The sequence below is a fragment of the Etheostoma spectabile genome, unplaced genomic scaffold (genome assembly GCF_008692095.1).
Source record: "Etheostoma spectabile isolate EspeVRDwgs_2016 unplaced genomic scaffold, UIUC_Espe_1.0 scaffold00018342, whole genome shotgun sequence".
Taxonomy (NCBI): domain Eukaryota; kingdom Metazoa; phylum Chordata; class Actinopteri; order Perciformes; family Percidae; genus Etheostoma; species Etheostoma spectabile.
In genome coordinates, this window is record NW_022604215.1 from 1 (window position 1) to 21,173 (window position 21,173).

At 42.4% G+C, this 21,173-nt stretch overlaps 5 non-coding genes across 5 annotated transcripts; 4 read left to right on the forward strand and 1 right to left on the reverse strand.

Moving 5' to 3' along the window:
* The first annotated feature begins 883 nt into the window (after nucleotides 1–883).
* Nucleotides 884–956, forward strand: trnak-cuu (transfer RNA lysine (anticodon CUU)). The gene has a single exon. It is a non-coding gene; the product is annotated as a tRNA-Lys (tRNA).
* Nucleotides 957–10,678: 9,722 nt separating this feature from the next.
* On the forward strand, nucleotides 10,679–10,791 carry LOC116680156 (U5 spliceosomal RNA). The gene has a single exon (XR_004329650.1). It is a non-coding gene; the product is annotated as a U5 spliceosomal RNA (small nuclear RNA).
* A 2,730-nt stretch (nucleotides 10,792–13,521) lies between these two features.
* Nucleotides 13,522–13,603, forward strand: trnal-uag (transfer RNA leucine (anticodon UAG)). The gene has a single exon. It is a non-coding gene; the product is annotated as a tRNA-Leu (tRNA).
* A 4,462-nt stretch (nucleotides 13,604–18,065) lies between these two features.
* trnat-ugu (transfer RNA threonine (anticodon UGU)) lies at nucleotides 18,066–18,138 on the reverse strand. The gene has a single exon. It is a non-coding gene; the product is annotated as a tRNA-Thr (tRNA).
* A 752-nt stretch (nucleotides 18,139–18,890) lies between these two features.
* On the forward strand, nucleotides 18,891–18,963 carry trnat-ugu (transfer RNA threonine (anticodon UGU)). The gene has a single exon. It is a non-coding gene; the product is annotated as a tRNA-Thr (tRNA).
* The last annotated feature ends 2,210 nt before the right edge of the window (nucleotides 18,964–21,173 follow it).

A 21,173-nucleotide genomic window follows, 5' to 3' on the forward strand; every position in this document is an offset into this window, starting at 1 on the left:
ATGTAGACAGAAATATCTAACCATGAAGGGACTTGAACCCGAAGGACAACAGCCAACGTGTCCCTGTGACCCAAAAGGACAACGCCACAGGTCCACGTGACCCGAAAGGACAATGCCACGGGTCCCTAGGACCCAAAGGACAACGTCAAGGGTCCCCGGGACCCGAAGGACAATGCCACAGGTCCCAAGAACCCATAAGGCCATGCCATGGGTCCCTGGACCTGAAGGACAACGTCAAGGGTCCCCGGGACCCGAAGGACAATGCCACGGGTCCTTGGGACCCGAAAGGCCAATGCCACGGGTCCTATGGACCGAAGGACAACTTCAAGGTCCTATGGACCCGAAGGACAATGCCACGGGTCCCTGGGACCCGCAAGACAATGTAAAGGGTCCTATGGACCCGATGGACAACGTCAAGGGTCCCGGGACCCGAAAGACAACACTATGGGTAAAACTGCACGGGTCCCCAGGACCCAAAGGACAACTCAGGGGTTAAAAAGTGGCTGGCTAGCTCAGTCGGTAGAGCATGAGACTCTTAATTTCAGGGTCGTGGGTTTGAGCCCATGTTTGGTTCTAGAACTATAACATTGTAGAACTGTAACATTTTAGGACCATAACTCTTAATATTCTAAAACTACAACCTATTGTTTTACAACTGCAACTTAACCTTCCAGAACTGCAGCTTAACATTCTTGAACTTAAACCTAACATTCTAGAACTGCAGCTTACCATTGTAGAACTACAATGTAACCTTTTAGGACTATGAGCAACCTTTTGGGAACGCAATTTATAAAAAGAACTGCCGAGTAACATTCTAGAACTGTAACATTTCAGAACTTTTACGTAAGATTTTGGACTGCAACTCAACTCAAACTTCAGAAGTGCCTGGCTAGCTCAGTCGGTAGAGCATGAGACTCTTAATCTCAGGGTCGTGGGTTCGAGCCCCACGTTGGGCGGTGGTGTTTTAGAGAGTGGGAATGCCTGAGTTCTGCACAGTATCAGATGGCTGTATTGGGGTGGATTGGCTGTCAATAGCAAGATTAGCAGTTCCATCCCAGTATAAAATCCCTGAAAGAATAGAAAGAACAATAGGTTGAAGTTTTAGAATTTTTACAAATTGCGTTCCAAAGGTTGCTCAAAGTCCTAAAAGGTTACATTGTAATTCTAGAATGGTAAGCTGCAGTTCTAGAATGTTAGGTTGAAGTTCTAGAATGTTTAACTGCAGTTCTGGAATGTTAAGTTGCAGTTCTAGAACAATAAGATGTAGTTTTTGAATATTAAGAGTTATGGTCCTAAAATGTTACTTACAGATTTACAATGCTATGTTGTAGTTCTAGAATGTTAAGTTTAATTTCTAGAATGCTAGGTTTGAGTTCTAGAATGTTAATATTCAGTTCTAGAATGTTAGGTTTAAATTCAAGAATGTTAAGCTGCAGTTCTGGAATGTTAAGTTGCAGTTGTAGAACAATAGATTGTAGTTCTAGTATTTTAAGAGTCATGGTCCTAAAATGTTACTTACAGTTCAACAATGTTATGTTGTAGTTCTAGAATGTTAAGCTGCCATTATAAAATGTAAAGTTACAATTCAAGAACATAGGTTGAAGTTTTAGAATATTTGTAAGTTGCGGTCCCAAAATGTTACTTACAGTTCTAAAAGGTTTCATTTTAGTTCTAGAATGGTAAGTTGCAGTTCTAGAATGTTAGTGTTGTGTTTTAGTTTTAGAATGTTAGGTTTAATTTCTAGAATGTTAAGCTGTCAATCTAGAATGTTAGTTCAAAGTTCAAGAATGTAAACCTGCAGTTCTGGAATATTTAGTTGCAGTTCTGGAACAATAGGTTGAAGTTGTACGATTTTAAGAGTTGCGGTCCTAAAATGTTAATTGCAGTTCTAAAATGTTACAATGTAGTTCTAGAATGTTAAGCTGCAGTTCTGGAATGTTAAGTTGCAGTTCTAGAACAATAGGTTGAAGTTTTAGAATTTGAACATGGATTGTCACCAGACTTTAGTTTGATCTGAGGAACAGGGGCAGCACAAGCCATGATTGTAGAATGCAGGCACATTTTAGTCTGGTAAATTTCAGGGATTTTTACACTGGGATAGAACTGCTAATCTTGCGATTGACTGCCGATCCACCCCAATACAGCCATCGGATACGGTGCAGAACTCAGCATTCACACTCTCTAAAACACAACCGCCCAACGTGGCGCTCGAAACCCACGACCCTGAGATTAAGAGTCTCATGCTCTACCGACTGAGCTAGCCAGGCACTTCTTAACCCTTCTGTTGTCCTTCGGGTCCTGGGGATCCATGCAGTTTTACCCATAGTGTTGTCCTTTGGGTCCCCGGGACCCGTGGCGTTGTACTTTGGGTTCCAGGTAGCCAGAGCATTGTCCTTTGGGTCCCGGGGACCCTTGACGTGGTCCTTTGGGTCCCTGGGACCCACAACGCTGTCGTTTGGGTCCTGGGGACCCTTGACGTTCCTTTTCGGGTCCCAGGTACCCTTGACGTTTTCCTACGGGTCCCGGGGACCCATGACGTTGTCGTTTGGGTCCCATGGGTCGTTTGGGGACCCATGAAGTTGTCCTTTGGGTCCCAAGGATCTGTGTCATTGTCCTTTGGGTCCCGGGGACTCTTGACGTTGTCCTTTGGGTTCCAGGGACCCGTGGCATTGGCCTTGCGGGTCCCGGGGACCCTTGACGTTGTCCTTCGGGTCCATAGGACCCGTGACGTTGTCCTTCGGGTCCATAGGACCCGTGGCATTGGCCTTGCGGGTCCCAAAGACCCATGGCATTGTCCTTCGGGTCCCGGGGACCCTTACGTTGTCCTTCAGGTCCATAGGACCCTTGACATTGTCCTTCATGTCCATAGGACGCTTGACGTTGTCCTTCGGGTCCCGGAGACCCTTGACGTTGTCCTTCGGGTCCATAGGACCCATGGCATTGGCCTTGCGGGTCCCAAGGACCCGTGGCATTGTCCTTTGGGTCCCGGGGACCCTTGACGTTGTCCTTCGGGTTCAAGGGACCTGTGGCATTGGCCTTATGGGTCCTTGGGACCTGTGGCATTGTCCTTCAGGTCACAGGGACCCTTGACATTGTCCTTTGGGTCCCAGGGACCCGTGGTACACTCAATCGGTCGTATTAGTTCTGCTACCCTCGCATCGTTCTGCCTTTGAGTCCCTGGGGACCCTTGACGTTGTCCTTCAGGTTCCAGGGACCCGTGGCAATGGCCTTATGGGTCCTTGGGACGCGTGGCATTGTCGTTTCGGGTCACGTGGATCCGTGGCCTTGTCCTTTGGGTCCCTAGGACCCGCGACATTGTCCTTCGGTTCCCAGGGACCCGTGGCATTGTCCTTCAGGTCACAGGGACCCTTGACATTGGTGGTACACTCAATCGGTCGTATTAGTTCTGCTACCCTCGCATCGTCCTGCCTTTGAGTCCCTGGATTCTGGCCAGTGGCTTGTAGTTGTAGTAAAAACAGGAAAGGCAAAGGCGAGTGGAAAGGGAGGTTAAAAAAGAAAACTAAAGGCTTGACATCAGTCCACTAATTATTTTTATTACATACACACACACACACACACACACACCAATATACACTTTAGACACATTTGTCTTCTTGTTGTTGTCATTTTTTTTCACGTCATCTTGTTTTGGACCTGTGCACTTGATGCACGTGGCTCGGCACAGCCGGGGGAGCAGCTGCAGCATGGCCCGTCGTTTGACTCTGGAGTTGAAGCTGCATCGGATTCTCGTGAGCGGCGGTGCCGCTCGCAATGTCTCCGCTGAAGCCAAGGTACAAAAAGGAGAAAACCCACAAGAGGCCCGCGACGAACACAACGACGACAACCACCACCGTGACTGTGATGGCGGCGGGTGTGCGTCACAAGAGGACCAACACACACACAACCACAGCAGAGAAAAAGACTACTGACAAACATGTTTGAAATCTGAAAAGTGTCAGGGATGTAGCTCAGTGGTAGAGCGCATGCTTCGCATGTATGAGGCCCCGGGTTCAATTCCGGTATCTCCAACAAGTGTTACTGTCTCATTGAGAAGGATTTGAACAAGCTTGAATACCATGATATTGTGGGTCGTAGTAACCTCCTTGCGTTTCTGGCAGTTAATGCAGAAATCAGTCTCAATGACCAGATGTGTTGCATGATTTGCAGTGCATTTCCCAGTGATGGTGGTCAGTGTAGCTACCTTCCACGCAGTTGGTTTTGTCTCCCAGCCATTGCAGTACCTTTCTTTGAGTGATGTTACTGTTTATCTATGATTTATACAATTCAATTCAATTCAATTCAATTTTTTTATAGTATCAATTCATAACAAGAGTTATCTCAAGACACTTTACAGATATACCACACTCCAGAATTTACAAGGACCCAACAGTTCTAGTAGTTTCCTCCAGAGCAAGCAACAGTGCGACAGTGGCGAGGAAAAACTTCCTTTTAGGCAGAAACCTCGGTCAGACCCAGGCTCTTGGTAGGCGGTGTCTGACGGGCCGGTTGGGGTTAGAATGAAGAGTGGCAATAACAAAAATAGAAAAAATTAGTAGTTTGTAGCAGTTCTTTGTAGTAGTTCATGGCATAGCAGGACGCTGTGCGGCATTACAAGGCACAGCAGGACGTAGCAGGACGTAGCAGGACGTAGCAGTGTAGCAGTTGAACATGGCATCACAGAACGTGTAGCGGGACCATGGTGACAGCTGCTACCCTGATTTCGGAGCCTCTCTGATCCAAGGGAACATGCTGGGGAAAAAAGAACATGAGGACTCCGGGAATGACTCCCCAGAGCTAGGTTAGTAACAAGCATTTCTGGGACATGGATGCACATAAATGAAAAAGATGGAAAGATAGAGGAGAGAGGAGCTCAGTGTATCAAAATAAGTCCCCAGCTGTCTAAAATTATTACAGCAAAACCAAGAGAGACAAGGTAAAGAGAGCTCCAGCCCGGCAGGGCCAGAACTCTCCCCAACCGGATCGGGCTGTATGCCAAGTCTCCCTTTAGTTCTATTATATTCTTGATTATATGGTAGATAAATCTGAAAACTATGTGACTAACTACTACTCCCTAACAATATTCGATTCTATGCCCTAACTAGTGTATCAAAATAAGTCCCCAGCTGTCTAAAACTATTACAACAAAACCAGGAGAGACGAGGTAAAGAGAGCTCCAGCCCGGCCGGGCTAGAACTCTCCCCAACCGGATCGGGCTGTATGCCAAGTCTCCCTTTAGTTCTATTATATTCTTGATTATAGATAAATCTGAAAACTATGTGACTAACTACTACTCCCTAACAATATTCGATTCTATGCCCTAACTAGTGTATCAAAATAAGTCCCAAGCTGTCTAAAACTATTATTACAACAAAACCAAGAGAGACAAGGTAAAGAGAGCTCCAGCCCGGTCGGGCTAGAAACTCTCCCCAACCGGATCGGGCTGTATGCCAAGTCTCCCTTTAGTTATATTATATGATAGATAATCTGAAAACTATGTGACTAACTACTACTCCCTAACAATATTCGATTCTATGCCCTAACTATAAGCTTTATCAAAAAGGAAAGTCTTAAGCCTACTCTTAAATGTGGAGACGGTGTCTGCCTCCCGGACCCAAACTGGAACCTGGTTCCACAGGAGAGGAGCCTGATAGCTAAACGCTCTGGCTCCCGTTCTACTTTTAGAGACTCTAGGAACCACCAGTAACCCTGCATTCTGGGAGCGTAGTGCTCTCCTAGGGTTGTAAGGTACTATAAGCTCTTTAAGATAAGATGGAGCCTGACCATGAAGAGCTTTGTAGGTGAGAAGAAGGATTTTAAATTCTATTCTAAATTTTACAGGAAGCCAATGCAGTGAAGCTAAAACAGGAGAAACGTGATCTCTTTTCCTGGTTCCCGTCAGAACACGTGCCGCAGCATTCTGGATCAGCTGTAGAGTCTTTATGGATTTTTTCGAGCAGCCTGATAGTAAAGAATTGCAGTAATCCAACCTAGAAGTAACAAATGCATGGACTAATTTTTCTGCATCATTTTTAGACAGGATATTCCTGATTTTTGCAATATTACGTAGGTGAAAAAAGGCGATCCTTGAAATTTGCTTTAAGTGGGAATTAAAGGACATGTCCTGATCAAAGATGACTCCAAGATTCTTCACAGTGGTGCTGGAGGCCAGGGCGATGCCATCCAGAGTAACTATATCTTTGGATAGTGCGTCACGGAGGTGCTTGGGTCCGAGAGCAATAACTTCAGTTTTATCTGAGTTTAACATTAGAAAATTACAGGTCATCCAGGTTTTAATATCCTGAAGGCACGTTTGAAGTTTAGCTAACTGATTAGTTTCATCCGGCTTGATTGATAGATATAATTGAGTATCATCTGCATAACAATGAAAGTTTATGGAGTGTTTCCTAATAATACTGCCTAAAGGAAGCATATATAAAGTGAACAGGATTGGACCGAGCACAGATCCTTGTGGGACTCCATGACTAACCTTTGCGTGCACAGAGGATTCATCGTTAACATGAACAAACTGAGATCGATCTGATAAATAAGACTTAGAGCAGTCCCTTTAATGCAGTCCCTTTAATGCCAATTAAATGTTCTAATCTCTGTAATAAGATATAATGGTCAATGGTATCAAATGCAGCGCTAAGATCTAATAACACAAGTACAGAGATAAGTCCTTTGTCTGAAGCAATTAGGAGGTCATTAGTAATTTTCACAAGTGCTGTCTCTGTGCTATGATGAACTCTAAATCCTGACTGAAAATCCTCAATAAGCTGTTGCTATGCAGAAAGTCGCACAGCTGTTTGGCGACTGCTTTCTCAAGAATCTTAGAGAGAAATGGAAGGTTGGATATAGGTCTATAGTTGGCTAAAACATCTGGATCAAGGTTTGGCTTTTTCAGAAGAGGTTTAATTACAGCTACTTTAAAGTACTGTGGTACATAGCCTGTTAATAAAGACAAATTGGTTATATTCAGTAGCGAAGTGTTGACTAATGGTAAAACTTCTTTAAGTAGCCTAGTCGGGATGGGATCTAAGAGGCAGGTTGATGGCTTAGATGAAGAAATAATTGAATTAAATTGATAAAGATCAAGTGAAGCAAAGCAGTCAAAACATGTATCTGGTTTTACAGCTGTTTCTAAGGTTCCTGAGTTTAGAGATAAGCCAGTTAAAGGCAGGTCTTGGTGAATTTTGCTTCTAATAGTTATAATTTTATCATTGAAGAACCTCATAAAGTTGTTACTACTAAGAGCTATGGGAATACTTGGCTCAGTAGAGGTGTGACCTTCTGTTAGCCTGGCTACAGTACTGAAAAGAAACCTGGGGTTGTTCCTATTTTCCTCTATTAATGACGAGTAGTACGCTGCTCTGGCATTACGGAGGGCCTTCCTATACGTTTTAGGACTATCTTGCCAGGTTAAACGAGAATTTTCCAGTTTGGTGGAGCGCCAGATCTTCTCAAGTTTCCGCAATATTTGCTTTAATTTGCGAGTTTCAGTGTTATACCATGGAGCTAACCTTCTTTGTTTTATTATCTTCTTTTTTAGAGGGGCAACAGAGTCTAGAGTCATTCGTAGCGAGCCTGCTGCACTATCAACAAAATGATCGATTTGGGAGGGACTAATAGCATAGGAGTCCTCCGTTACTTTGGGACTTGGTAATTAATTAAATGCTAACGGAATCGCATCCTTAAATTTAGCTACAGCACTATCAGATAGACATCTTGTATAGGATGTTTTGCCTAATGGCGTGTAGTTCAGCAGTATAAACTCAAAAGTTATCAAACAGTGGTAAGATAGGAAGGGATTCTGTGGGAACACTATTAAATGTTTAATTTCAACACCATATACCAGAACAAGATCGAGGGTGTGGTTAAAACGGTGAGTCGGTTTATGTACACTTTGAGAGAAGCCAATAGAATCTAATAGAGAGATAAACGCAGTGCTAAGGCTATCATTCTCATTGTCCACATGAATATTAAAATCCCCTACAATAATAACTTTGTCCGTTTTTAGCACTAAGTTCGATAGAAACTCTGCAAATTCGGATAAAAATTCAGAGTATGGACCAGGTGCTCGGTACACTATAACAAATAGAACTGGTTGCATTGATTTCCAACTTGGGTGTGAAAGACTAAGAACAAGACTTTCAAATGAGTTATAATTTAGTTTAGGTTTAGAGCTAATTAGTAGACTAGAATCAAAGATGGCTGCAACTCCACCTCCTCGGCCTGCGCCTCGAGGAATGTGAGTATTAATATGACTGGGGGGGGTGGATTCATTTAGACTAACATATTCTCCATCACCCAGCCAGGTTTCAGTAAGACAAAATAAATCAATATTAGAATCTGATATCAATTCATTTACTAGTACACCTTTAGAAGAGAGAGATCTGATGTTTAAGAGTCCACATTTAATTCTCCTATTCTTTTGAACTATTGCACTTGTGGTTTTAATTTTTATGAGGTTTTCATGCACAGCTCCTCTTCTGTTTACCTTTGATTTAAATAATTTTAATGGTCGGGGGGCAGACACCGTCACTATGGGATTTTTACTAGGTAACACCTGGAATAAAGGAGCAGAGAAGTGTGTTAGACTGGGACTCTGCCTCCTGGTCCCAACTATGGATTGTCAAGGATTAGGTCCATTAATAAACTTGTCAATGTTTCTAGAAATGAGAGCTGCTCCATCCCAAGTGGGATGAATGCCGTCTCTCCGAATCAGACCAGGTCTTCCCCAGAAAGACTGCCAGTGATCCACAAAGCCCACATCATTATCTGGACACCACCTTGACAGCCAGCGGCGAAATGACGACATGCGGCCATACATGTCATCGCTGGTGAGATTTGGCAGGGGTCCAGAGAAAACTACGGTGTCCGACATTGACTTCGCGTATGTACACACCGATTCAACATTAATCTTAGTAACCTCCGATTGCCGTAACCGGGAGTCATTAACGCCAACGTGAATAACAATCTTGCTGTATTTACGTTTATCCTTAGCCAGCAGTTTCAGATAAGACTCAACGTCGCCCGCTCTACAATAGCAGTACAAGCATTTTGCCATGGTCTGATTTCCAGCCACCACCAGGTTTTGAAGCCATAAACAACATTAACATTACATATTCCACCCAGGTTTCTTCTCTTCTCTTATTTAGTGATCTCACAAAACAATAAAAAAAATCTGAAAATCTTTAGGGGCTGCAGCTCAGTGGTAGAGCGCATTTTGAGTCTCAATGCCCAGATGTGTTACAAGATTTTCAGTGAAAATTGTGTTGTCCCAAAACATCAGATCTCTGTTATGGCACAAATAAGGGAGCATATCAATCAATCAAGCTGCCTCCACGAGGATCCACAGACACAGGCAGTGCACTATGATTTTCCCTCTGCCAGTTTCTGGGAACTCCTAGTAACCAATTGAAAAGTTTATGTACATTTGTGCAAACAGGTATAGCTCTCCTTTACAGGTTGTTGTGGCCGAGCGGTTACGGCGATGGACTAGAAATCCATTGGGGTCTCCCTGCGCAGGTTCAGATCCTGTTGACAACAAGAGGCGTTCTTTACGAGTGGTAGCAAAGATGTGTGAAAAGATGTGCCTTCATAAACAATATTGTCTTATCTCATAGGTACTGGAAGCAACCAGTCTCCACCAATGTATTTCTTATCAATCTGTCTTACAAGATTTGCAGTGAACGTTGTATTGTCCAGCAGAAAGGCAACAGGTGTGTTACTTTTCGACTATGATTTATACCATAGCATTGCAAGCATTTTGCCCAGGTTTGATTTCAAGCCACCGCATATTTCAATTTCCTTGCGGGAGTCATCCCAAAAGGATTAATAAAGATAAGTCTGAGTCTATCTCAGAAAAAAGTCAAAAGAATTTCAAAATCTTCAGGGGGTGTAGCTCAGTGGTAGAGCTCATGCTTTACATGTATGAGGACCTGGCATCTCCAGCAGGTATTATGGTAGAGTCTTTAAAAGAGCTGCAAAAGATATTACCTCCTGTGGTAATCTGGCTGGTAGACAGCACAACAAGCACTTTAAACATACATGTTTTACAGTTTGTATTTACAGTATTTATTACCTGTAGTGTAGCATATGTACTGTATTACACTGACAGGAGGTAGGAGCACTGTAGTTTCTTTTATGGATGAAATAAACTTGACATGCCATTAAGCTTACTTTTCAGCAGGTGGAGACATTTCACTTTAGACACTTGCAGCAACAGATGCTTTGATATACTTGATGCTTATACAAAGTATAGGAATTAGCAGAGGATGGTTTCGATCCATCTACCTCTGGGTTATGGGCCCAGCACGCTTCCACTGTGCCAACCCCTTCTCTGTTGTTCGAATGCAGGGGCTGGAAAATCTGTGATTGACATTTTGAGGGAAGGTTGAGGGAACAGTTTACGGGTTGTAAAGTTAAACATTTGGTAGAACTTGCAACTATCGTTTATGTGAGCTTCCTGATTTCTCACGCATTATTTTTTACATTTAACACTTATGATTGGCTGGTGTTTTAAAAACAGGTTATTGTGAGTACAGATACAAACATAAGTAAGGAGTCTACCAAGTTGCCTCTTATCATTTTAGTTTGGACACCCAGTGAGGCTTACCGCGATGGTTTGGACTGGGTCCACTAGGGTTTTCTGCTGCTCTCAAGCAGACGGCTGTACTCACTCTGGTTTCTCTTCATGACGCACAAGTCTTTCAACTTTTAGTAAAGACTTCCTTGGAGGGGAACGCCGATGAGTTGAAACTATTTTTGGTGGGCGTCGCTGTTTGGCCGAGCCTTTTGTACTTGCTTTTGCTTACCTTTGCTTTTACTCATCAGCTCTGTTTTTAACCCACCCAGAAAAGAGATTTTAGACCTGGAACCAGCCATCTTTTATTTCCCGTGGAGGTCCAAGTGGGAACGAGTGCAAAGAAGAGTGATGAAGAACTCAAAGGATAAAGGAGGGTAAGGAGTTTGCTTTTACTCATAAATAGGGTGGACACACATTTCTTTGTTCTTGTCGTCTTCGCACAATCAAACTTCAGAGTTCAGAGTTGAACTCTCAATAACCTTCACGGAAAAATCTCCTTGTCGTGAAATCGTGGCCCCGAAGTTTCTATAGTGCACTAGTCATCACATCGAATACATGAATCCTGTTTAAAAATCAAATCATGCATAAAAACTAGTCCATGCATTTGTTACTTTTAAGATGGATTACTGCAATTCTACTAACCAATTGAAAAGTTTATGAAAATTTGTGCAAACAGGTCTTGTACAGCTTTGAAGGTTGTCGTGGCTGAGTGGTTAAGGCGATGGACTAGAAATCCATTGGGGTCTCCCCGCGCAGGTTCAAATCCTGCTGACGAAGAAAGGCATTCTTCAGGAGTGATCGTAAATCAATGACATGTTTAAGTATACCAAATTAAAGATGTGCCTTCATCAACAATATTGTGTAGTTTCATACGTACTAGGGCCTGTTGCATTAAACCAGGATAAGAGATTAAGCTGGGATATTCAAGTTATCCTGGATGAATTTAGCTTTGACTCGGTTGCACGTAACCAGATTAAATTAAACCCAGCCAAGTAACCAAGGAGATTTATTCTTTGAGGCTAGCCTGGTCCAGAGCAGGCTAACAGCCAGGCTAAGATTAATCCTGGAGTCTCATGTGTCAAATCAGCTGCAGCTTTATTTTTATTAATATGCATTAGCCTACTTGTCACTATTGTTGTCGCAAGTTTATTTAAACCCTACTACAGTTTTTTAGATGGTTAGAAATGGTTGCACTGGCACCCTGATGCGGAGTGGGACTTTTCCCGGTGGGACGGTAGTGTGTCGAGGCTGCCTGGCGTGCGGCCGCTGCCCGGTGGCAGACCTGCGAGTTGTGTCAGTGTCCACTCTCTCTGTAAAAGTAGAGATGAGCAGCGCAGCGTCCGTGGTCTCAGCTTCAGGTTACAGGACGCGCTCCGAAGATTAAGTGTGACGATATTAATGTAGCAATATTCCAGATGATATTAATGGCCGACTGGTCATATACAGTGTAGTTTACATTCATCACACCGGGAACACCACAATGCTTCTTAATCTTTTTATTTTGGTGCGGTCACTTGTCAGAAGAATAAAAAAAGATGAATATTGTTTTACACATATGCTCACAGCGTGTATTGAAGTCACTTATTTTTTTTTCTAGTTGTTGTCCCTTTCTGATTGTTCTGTATGAACATTAATTGTACAAAGAATTAGATATAGCTTATAGAGATTTGTGCGTGGTTGTAAAACATGTTCTCACGTTGTGGATAAGGGTTTGAAATTAAGCCTAATTCCTCATGGTCCATTTCCCGAGGAACATTAATTCCCTCTGCTCACTTTTGAGGCGAAGGCTATATTTTTACACCCCACACATTCAGTCGGGTCCACTATGTTGGGCTTTTTCTCTCTGTTTGATAAGAGCCGTATTTCCCTTTTTCCATATTCTTCCCCTCCTCGTTACTTTCCATGAGAAGCTGCTGCTCATTGGGTGAAACATATGACGCATGCGTCTTCTCCATCTCTGCATCAGTAAATCTGTGATCGATACCGTGGTCTATTTTAGAAAGCCGTGAACGTGCACTTATCCCAGCTATCTCCACCTGGCTTGACATAGCTCCACCTGTTCATCCTGGCTCAGCAAACGTGCAACCGAGTAAGCTGCGATGAGCAGATCACACTAAGTCAAGCTACGCTTTTTCATTTATCCTGGATATCTTTATTCTACTTTCGTGCAACAGGCCCCTGGTTGCTCACACGTTGACTATTCACATTGGAGTTTTAAAAAAGGCAGTGATTTTAGCTTTGATTTACTCATCAGCTCTTTTTTTAAGTGATTTTAGACCTGGAACAAGCCATCTTTTATTTCCTGTGGAGGTCCAAGTGGGAACGAGTGGGAGCAGATTTACAGCTATACACTTTGCCGCCATCAAAGATGCCATTTGTACCTCCAGAAACCTGCTGGCACAAGCAGATCCCCCCGTGGCTGTGACCAGGATGGCTGCAATATCTAAGTAGTATGTGTTTCATGATTGTACTTTTCTTTTTGAATGGTACATAAACATATTTTAAAGAGTGGTTTTATATCTGTGCTGCAAATTTTGACAAACCTTTTGATCACTTGAGGTATTTCAGTGTAGTCTTTGGTCTTGGACAGTTACCTTCCAATCTAAAACTGTATATCCTATTGTCTCTGGAACAATAGTTGGCAGTTGGAGGAGTAATGGCTCTTTACAGTGAATATGCAAAAGAAGATGTTCACAAATTCAGTCCAGGTAAATGCTCAGCCCATATTCACACAGACCTAAACCTACTCACTTAATGCTGGTTACAATATTCTAATAATCATCAATGACAGAGAAAAATGACAACGTGTGATAACATTTTTTAATAAAGTATTGGCTTTTTCCTTGAGAAGGTTTTTTTTCCAATGACATTAACAAGCATACCGTTAGTTACGTTCCCTGTGTTTCTCACGATGTGGGGAAGTGATGTTTGCAGGTAGTGTGGCCGAGCGGTCTAAGGCGCTGGATTTAGGCTCCAGTCTCTCTGGAGGCGTGGGTTCAAATCCCACCACTTCCATTTGCATGTATAACATAGCTGGAAGCCAACCAGTGTGATGTCTTAGAGCTGTGTCATTTGGGCTTAACTTGGTGAAGTTACTAGAATCATCCATCAATCACCTTGCTGAGATTGTTCCATATTGACCTGAGGTTCAACGATTTGTGAAACCTTCCTTTCCAGCACTTTGGAGTAGAAAATAAATAATCATGATCTCCATATTTGTCAAAATTAACATGATTAGAATCTTGGCCTTAATCGTGCAGCCCAAAGAGATCTTCTGTTTTATAAAACCAGGTTGGGCAAGTAACCTTTCTGCTGACTTTGCTTAAAAAAAGCAAGTAACATCACTCAAAGAAAGCTACTGCGATGGCTGGGAATCGAGGTCAACTGCTTGGAAGGCAGCTATGCTCAACACTATACCACCATCGCTGGGCAATAGAATGTTCACTTCAAATCTTGTAATACATCTGGGCATTGAGACTGAAAGTGCACTCTATCACTGAGCTACAGCCCCTGATGATTCAGAAATTCCCTCCAGGGGGTCCTGTGTTATCACATTCACAAGAATGGGAAGTGTGTGTGTATGTGTTAGCTCCCTTCAATAGCTCAGTTGGTAGAGCAGAGGACTGTAAAGGCACAACGTGGAAATTCTTAGGTTGCTGGCTCAAAGGAGCAGTCTTTTCCAGAGTTTCCCTTCAGGGATCAATAAAGACTTTCTGATTCTGATGTAGAGATGGACAGACAACCCAAAAGTATAATACTTCTTGCCGAGACATAACAAGAAACAAAAAAAGAGGTGAGGGAGATAGAGTTAAAGAACCTTTTTTCAGGACACCCACATTTTGTCGCTCAAAATGGCAGGCATTCTATGCATCCAGGGCCAAATGTTTTACCATTTCATCCACTACGGGCCCCTAAGGAAACATGTGACTGTGAACTCTTGTTACCCATAGCAACGACAGGTAACAACGAGTGGAAGTACTTCTCTCTTTTCGTATAATCGTCACTATACGGCCAAGTTGAATCTCGGTAAACTTTGCGGAAATCCTGCAAAGAGCTACGATGACTGTTTATCTGTGTGGATTTTAAAATCTATCTGTCAACCCCGTCCTGCCCGTATTGGATGGAATGATGTCAATTTGCGCTTTTTATCTGTTATACATAACAGACTGGATGCAACAAAGAACCTAACCTTTATTTCCGTTTTGTACAACCCAAGGATTTAAAAAACAGAAATAGTTTTTCACCAAATTCCCCAGCCAATCACAGTCAGTACTTGTCTCATGAAACAAAACGTCTTAATGTCCAAATTAAATCATTCATTCAGCAGAATTGAAATTTTAACTTACCCCCGCTGTATGATAAATTTTTTTTAAAGTGTAAAAAAGAGACAAAAATGTCGAATGTCAACAAATGTGACGTGCAAAAAAAAAAAAAAAAAAGCTTTAAAAATGTTGGGAAAAACCCAAGAAGATTTAAGAAGGAAAATCAGAGGGAGAAGACGGGGACAGATCTGTGGCAGAAGATGGGGACAGATCAGAGGGAGAAGACAGGGACAGATCCGTGGGAGAAGACTGGGACATATCAGAGGGAGAAGATGGGGACAGATCCGTGGGTGAAGACGGGGACATATCAGAGGGAAAAGACGGGGACAGATATGTGGGAGAAGACGGGGAGAGATCAAATGGAGAAGACGGGGACAGATCAGAGGGAGAAGACGGGGACAGATCAGAGGGAGAAGACGGGGACAGATCAAAGGACCAACACACGGAGACTTTGATTCCTAATAATTAAACTGAAATAATAAATCTGTCTTCCGGGAGAAGACGGGGACAGATCCATCTGGAGAAGACGGGGACAGATCCATCTGGAGAAGACGGGGACAGATCCGTCTGGAGAAGACGGGGACAGATCAGAGGACCAACCCGACATCATGAAGACAGAGACAGATGCTTTTATTCGTCCTTATTTCTTGTTGGAGAACAGAAGAACTCAGTTTTGTTTTTATTTTTCTGTTTGCGTCCGTTTTAAAACCCGAGCACCTTATTTAAGTTTTGTTGCATGAATATTTTATTTTGAATTTGTGTAAAACCACTTCCTAATAAAACAGGTTGAACTATCTGAGGTTTATTCATAAAGTGTGTGTGCGTGTGTGTGTGTGTAAAGAAAAACAATGATTCAGTTTGAAATATATTTTCATCCACAAATTAATTTTAGTCTTCAAAGCCTCGTAGTAACTCATAGTATAGTACCTCAAAATATTCATTAAAAGTCATAGTATAATGTGTCGAAAATTCATAAAAGTCATAGTATAGTATGTTGACAAATTCCTAAATAGTCATACTATAATTTGTCGAAATATTTATAAAAAGTCATAGTATAGTATGTAAAAAATTCATAAAAAATCATAAAAAGTCATAGTATACTATGTCAAAAATTCATAAAAAGTCAATAAAATCATAAACAGTCATAGTATAGTAAGTCAAAATATTCATAAAAAGTCATAGTATAGTATGTCAAAAATTCATAAAAAAATCATAAAAAGTCATAGTATACTGTAGTATGTCGAAATATTTATAAAAATTCATAGTATAGTTGTCAAAAAATTCCTAAAAAGTCGTAGTGTAGTATGTCGTAACAAGTCCAGATTTATAGTTCTTGTTGTAAAACAAGAAGAATCTAAAGTCCTCTGGAGAATGCGGGCATTGATCCCGCTACCTCTCACATGCTGAGCAAGTGCTCTACTATTTGAGCTAATTCCCCTTTACAAAAAAAGTCATAGTATGTTTAAAAAAGTCATAAAAGTCATAGTGTAGTATGTTTAAAAATTCATAAAAAGTCATAAAAAGTCATAGTATAACATGTCGAAAGTTCCTAAAAGTCATAGTTTAGTATGACAAAAAAATCATAAAAGTCATAGTATAATATGTCGAAAATTCAAAAAGTCATAGTATAATTTGTCAAATTATTCAGAAATAGTCATAAAAAGTCATAGTCATGGTCATAGTATGTCAAATTTTTTTTTTTTAAAGTCATAGTAGACTGTGTCAAAAATTCACAAAAGTCATAGTATCGTATGAAAAACTATTCATAAAATGTCATAAAAAGTCATTTTATAGTATGTCAAAAAATTCATAAAGTCATAAAAAGTCATAGTATAGTATGTCAAAAAATTCATAAAGTCATAGTGTAGTATGTCGTGACAAGTACAGATTTATAGTTCTTGTTGTAAAGCAAGAAGAATCTAAACTCCCCTAGAGAATGCAGGCATCGATCCCGCTACCTGTAACTTGCTAAGCAAGCACTCTACCATTTGAGCTAATTCCCCGTTTCAAAATAAGTCATAGAATAGTATGTCAAAAATTCACAAAAAGTCGTAAAAAGCCATAGTATGTCAAAAAATTCATAAAAAGTCATAGTTTAGTATGTCAAAATATTCATAAAAGTCATAGTATAATATGTCGAAAATTCATAAAAGTCATAGTATAGTATGTCAAAAAATCATAAAAAGTAAAAAAAAACTCGGCCACGACAGCCTGAAAAGCAGTGTTTTACCTGTTTGGACCAATGTTCATAACTTTTCAATTGGTTAGTAGTAGTTACCAGACACGGGCAAAGTGCAAATTGTAGTGCTCTGCCTGTTCCTGTATATCCTCGTGGAGGCAGCTTGATTGATTGATATGCTCCCTTATTTGTACCATAACAATTCACTTCAATTTTATTTATAGTATCAATTCATAACAAGAGTTATCTTGAGACACTTTACAGATAGAGGAGGTCTAGACCACACTCCAGAATTTACAAGGACCCAACAGTTCTAGCAGTTTCCTCCAGAGCAAGCCACAGTGCGACAGTGGTGAGGAAAAACTTCCTTTTAGGCAGAAACCTCGGTCAGACCCAGGCTCTTGGGAGGTGTCTGACGGGCCGGTCGGGGTTAGAGTAAAGAGTGGAAATAACAAAAATAGAAAAAATGGTACCAAAGCCCTGGTAAAATCCAACCTCCATGCCATAAGTCCCCTCATCACAAAGGTCCTTAACCACTCCCTCCAGGCAGGCCATGTTTCATGGAAAGCCCTGAAAAGCTTAAAACACAGTCCTAGTTTAGTCCTCCTCAACAGTCAACATAGTGTTTGCTGTGTGGCGTGTCTGTTTTTATTTCTCCCATGTTAACAGTATTGACCAATACGGTAGGCATTCTAACCTCAGCTGACACTCTCACGCCATGCAGGCAGTGTGCAGGAGCCCTAAGCTTCCAAGGTAAGACTGAAATTTATAATAATAAAAACTTTATAATCTTCACACTAAAGTTGAAAAAACACCTCCAACAAAAGGCTTTTATTCGCTTTACATGGACACATGTAATGTTATGGTACAAAATAACTTCACATGTAACTTTAGTGCTCTAGAAAATCAGACAATAACTTGGTTGCACATGATTAGTATTGGCAACCATGTAGAATCAATTCATTGAGTGATAACCAGGCACTGCTGGGAATTGGACCCAGGATCTCCTGTTTACAAGACAGGCGCTTTAACCACTAAGCTACAGCGCCTTCTACAGATAACCCTGTCTTGCAAGAATACAATGAGCTAGTGAAAAGGGTTCCCTCCATCCATCCATCTCTGTCCAGCAGCTCCAGCAGGGGACCTCAAACTTTCCTTTGCCGAGCCACATCAACCAGCTCCGACTGGGGGATCCCGAGGCGTTCCCAGGCCAGGTTGGAGATGTACTCTCTCCACCTAGTTCTGGGTCTTCCCCGAGGCCTCCTCCCAGCTGGACGTGCCTGGACCAGCTCTCTACAGAGGCCCCCCGGAAGCATCCTAACCCGGCGCCCTAACCACCTCAACTGGCTCCTTTCATTGCAAAGGAGCAGCGGCTCTACTCCAAACCCCCACCATCCATTGGGTTAGAGATGCCAGCCCCCTCCTGAGGAAACGCATTTTGGCCGCTTCTGACGTCCACTGTTCCCTCCAACATGGAACTCTTCCAGATTGTTGAGAAGCTCTAGCAGCTGGATGTGCTGCAATACAAAAATGAGCTGGTGACCAGGTCAAGATGCCTCCTGGGGACCTCCCTAGGGAGGTGGTCCAGGCACGTCCAGCTGGGAGGAGGCCCCGGGGAAAACCCAGGACTAGGTGGAGGGATTATATCTCCAACCTGGCCTGGGAACGCCTCAGGATCCCCCAGTTGCTCGGAAAAGGGAATTTTGTCCAGTCCCCTGCTGGAGCTGGTGGACGAAGATGGATGGCTGGAACCCTGTTCACTAGCTCATTGTATTCTTGCATGACAGGCACACCTGTCACAGGCGCTGTAGCTTAGTGGTTAAAGCGCCTGTCTTGTAAACAGGAGATCCTGGGTCCAAATCCCAGCAGTGCCTAATTATCTCTTACAGTATCTGCACTACAAAGAGTTTATGTATTTGTTTTTGCTGTAGTGATTAACAAGCATTTCATTTTGCACAGTTGTGGCCTGTTGAGGGCAAATAAATATCAAAAGCAAAATGGATTAAACACATTTCTTAATGCTTTTAAACCTTGTTTTGTTGGGGCTGAACGTGGCCCAGGTGTACATCAGTACCCTGTGACACTGTCGGGTGGGGTTTCAGGTGCATGTGATGCTGACTGAGGTAAACATGAACTTTAACGGCTAAGGCACTTTGGGCGCTGACTGCCTGATTTTAACGTCTTCAATGCTGCTGTAATAAAAATTAATACATTGGTTATTTGATATTAGTTGACTATATGGGGATATGCAACTGAAGGAAGAATCCCCTGGTTGTTATGGATAAAAGAATAGGGGACCCAACTCGTAAAGATCTGCACCGCCAATAAACTGTAATTTCTCAAAATATCGTGCTTCCCTGTATGCCTTTGCATTTTGGATGCTTTTCTGTGGTTAAGATATGGCTACATTTACATAAAGTATCCAAAGTGCACAATACTCTGTTCAGTTGTTTACACCAAGTTCCTCCAATATAGCCACACATCCAGACGCCATCAGAGGTAATCTCTGTACCAACAAGGTGCTGCTAAGATTTGAACCGAGGATCTCCTGTTTACTAGACAGGCAATTTAACCAACTAAGCCACAGCTCCACGAGTATCAACCCTTGTTAAGTCTTAATTTGTCTTTTACCTTGTATAAGCTAAACATACAGTATACTGACTGGCAGTATTGGGAGTAACGGGTTTGCTCGCTTAGGCTTGGCGGATCAATCCTATCCAGTAGATAGTCTGCAAAAGGGTATAAGTACCTGGCAGTAGGGATGAGCCGAATACTCGGCTGAAACGAGTATCCGGTACGGATAAAGCACTTTTGCCGAGTACAAGTATCATACGAGTAATGCGAGTCAATATCCGTGCTCGGATTGAATACGTCTCCACTGACTGTGTCTCCATTCTGTGATAGGCTAGTCACAGTGCTAGTCACAGCGCCTCTCCCCTACACTATTCTGTGATAGGCTAGTCCCAGCGCCCCTCCCCTACACTATTCTGTGATAGGTTAGTCCCAGCGCCCCTCCCCTACACTATTCTGTGATAGGCTAGTCCCAGCGCCCTCCCCTACACTATTCTGTGATAGGCCCCTCCCTCCCTACACTATTCTGTGATAGGCTAGTCCCAGCGTCCCTCCCCTACACTATTCTGTGATAGGCTAGTCCCAGCGCCCCTCCCCTACACTATTCTGTGATAGGCTAGTCCCAGCGCCCCTCCCCTACACTATTCTGTGATAGGCTAGTCCCAGCGCCCCTCCCTACACACAGATTCCTCCTGTTGTTGTTGTCCCCCCCGGCCCTGCTCACACACTCTCAGGACACAGAGAAGTGAACGTCTCTCTCCTCAGGTTCGCGGGGCTTTTCCGTTAACATTTAGGGTTTCTTCAGCTTCAGGTTTGTTTTATACTTCGGTTCAAACTAGTACCTAGTAACCAGGAGACTTCTGGTAACCGTGGGGATTGTTCAGACATAGTGCTTGGTAGAATGGGACTCGCGTTGCATCTCTGCCGTCTGAGTTTTTTTTTTTTTTTTTCAACCCCCCCGCCCCCCTCTCTCTCTCTCTGTTTCTCTCTCTTTCTCTCTCTCTCTCTCTCTCTGTATCTCTTACTCACTCACAGACACACACACACTCACACAAACCTGTGAAAATAAAAAAGAACCCCCAGTCCGAGTACGTATACAGATAATTCATGTCGTAAACAGATACAGATACGGATAATGCTGTACTCGCTCATCCCTAATAGTATGTAAAAAAATCATAAAAGTCACAGTATAATATGTCAAAAATTCGTAAAACTCATATTACAGTATGACAAAATATTCATAAAATGTCATAAAAAGTCAGAGTATAGTATGTTGAAGAATTCATAAAAAGTCAAAGTATAGTATGATGAAAAATGAATAAAAAGTCATAGTATAGTATGTAGAAATATTCATAAAAGTCATAGTGTAGTATGTCGAAAAATTCATAAGTCATAGTATACTTTTGGACAGCAGAGGAACATATGTCAGAATGCTGTTTCTAGATTACAGTTTGGCTTTTAACACCATCCACCCGGGTAGGCTGATTGAGAAGCTGACAGACCTCGGCGTCCC